Below are 2,505 nucleotides of genomic sequence, written 5' to 3'. Positions count from 1 at the left end.
AAGGTGATTGTAAGAAGGTGATAAGGAGATCAAGGACCTACATGTAAGAACATGTACTTGGTGTACAAATATGGTATTTTATATAAACAGCATGTTATCAATGGGACATCTAGATCCCAAACTAATCGCTTCCTTGTAAGGTATTATGTGTGTTGTCTAAATATACGCGATGAGTAAATTTTAATAGCAAAATTTTCAATTGCGAGTCATGTCACCCCTAAAGAGTTATGCAACACGCATAACGCCTTGCGGGGAAGCGAGTATTTCAGGATATAGGTGTCCCTTTTGGTAAATTTCTTATATCCGGAAAACGGATGAAATTTGCTAGTTCATTTAATTTGAAAATATTCGCACTTAAGTATTCTGCATTGAGAAACATTGTTGAAGATGGCATATCGCATATTTCTCGGAAATAAGCTCTATTTGCGACATATCGAGTAAGTTTTCTTCGTTTCTTTTTGCCTTCGGTAACACAAAAAATGGCGGTCACAGTTTCACTACCGTACTCGGCATACAGTGTTTGCACCCCACTGCACCCAAAAATACCTACGTAGCCCCACAAACCATTGACGCATAGCCCCACGAATCATTCATACATAGCCCCACGAACAATTTCCGGTAAGGTTAGGTTAGGTTGGGTCACGTTTAGGTTAGAATAGTTAAAAATTTGTTCAGAAAAAATAATGCGTATCCCCACACACCATTCTCGCATAGCCCCAAGAACCATTAACACATAGCCACGAACCATTGACACACAGCCCCACGAACCATTGACACATAGCCCCCTCAAACCATTTGCGGAAACGTATCTTCTTCAGTTACAAAAAGCACATGTTTGGAAACGCTGACCGGCATTTACCGTGATTACATCACACACAGGCAACATCCGGCTGGAAGGAAATGGATGCAACAGCTTTCGTGCATAGGTCACACATTTATATCGAAAAATAGATGATTTACCGGCAAAATTCAATGAACGATGCGAGAAAATACTTCCCCGAACTTCCACAACTATAAAGAAACTGCATTCGTTAAGTAATTTCTTCTGTAAATTTGAAGAAATCCGTTTTCCGGATATAAGAAATTTACCTCCCTTTTTATTGCAGGTGGTTGTATATTCTTTCTCTTTACTAAGCAAAGCAGATCATTGCTACATATTGGTTGAATATTCATTTCATGTGAACAGAAAAGCACAATAATATATTTTTTTGAAAGAAGACAACAATAACACGCCTTCCTACAATGATATATCTCGAAGCAACAATTAAAATAGAATATGTTAATGGCTTCCATGGAACATTAGGATGGTAAAAGACGCCATCGAGTTTGTCTTGTGCACTGAAATACATATGCCACTCTTTTAAGGAACACCATTTTTCCCTTCAGAATCAATTTGAAAAAAACTTCATACTACTTTCGAAAGGTAAGGTTGTTTGTTAAATTTGTCACAATGTGTGGCGTTATTGTATACAGATTCAGTCCCCATGTTACGATATCATCCTGTGACGTATATAATCGGAGATGGGGGAGAGGAGGGAGTTGCCAATATGCCTAGGCTATAGCATAGGGGCCGAAAGGCATGTGTGGAGGGGGAGGTACACAAAAATGAGACTCTGAAAGTTCCTTAATATTGTAGTAATAGCAAAATCAAAAAACGTGCCCAGTCCCTTTACTTGCTTATATCATGAAAGAAGGTAGAAGTTTAGTTTAGTATAGTTTAACTTTTTTTCACATCATAACCCTCTCTTGGGTACTGTATTACAACCGGAGATCAAGTCTATATGTTAACGTTTTGAATGTCAACGACTGAAAGACAAGTGGAGGGATATTGGTGGTTGAAATTAACATCCTTGTGTGGCAGTGTGGCAGTGTGGCTACCGTATATATATATATATATATATATATATATATATATATATATATATATATACTAGCTGATTAGCCGGCGTTGCCCGGATATTTATTTATCCCAATCTTGTATTAGACAGGAAAATAATGAATTCTAACCATAGTGTAAAATGTAACTAATTTTAAATGCGATCGTGAAAGTCACCAATTAGCTTAGCGGCTCCGAAAACTATGGATTCGACAGTAATCTACGTCATTTGTGGCATTTTATTTTCACCCCCTCTCACCCCCCCCCCCCCATGCCGATAGGTGATGAACTTGGAGTTGAACGGCATTGGGATTGACTCCGAAAACTATAGATTCCACACTAATATCGGGCATTTTCGCAACACAACGTCATATCAGCCTGAATGTTAGACAACCCGAGAAACACTATCGTTGTGCGGAATTGCATAGAGTCACGGATGTCTGTTTGTGCGAAATTTAATATCGGTCGTTTTCGATTATTTTTACATATCACCCCTTCCCACCCCACCGCTAGGGGTGCCAGGGGTGTCTTACCCCCAAAGTATTCTTTCCAGATTGCAAGTGATACGTTTACCAAGTTTGGTTAAAATTGCTCCAGGCTTTCGAGAGTTATGTCGGAACAAACATACA

This window comes from Lepisma saccharinum, chromosome 28 (assembly GCF_977018435.1).
Source record: "Lepisma saccharinum chromosome 28, izLepSacc3.1, whole genome shotgun sequence".
NCBI classification, from domain to species: Eukaryota; Metazoa; Arthropoda; class Insecta; order Zygentoma; family Lepismatidae; genus Lepisma; species Lepisma saccharinum.
Note: the sequence above shows the minus strand (reverse complement) of the source record.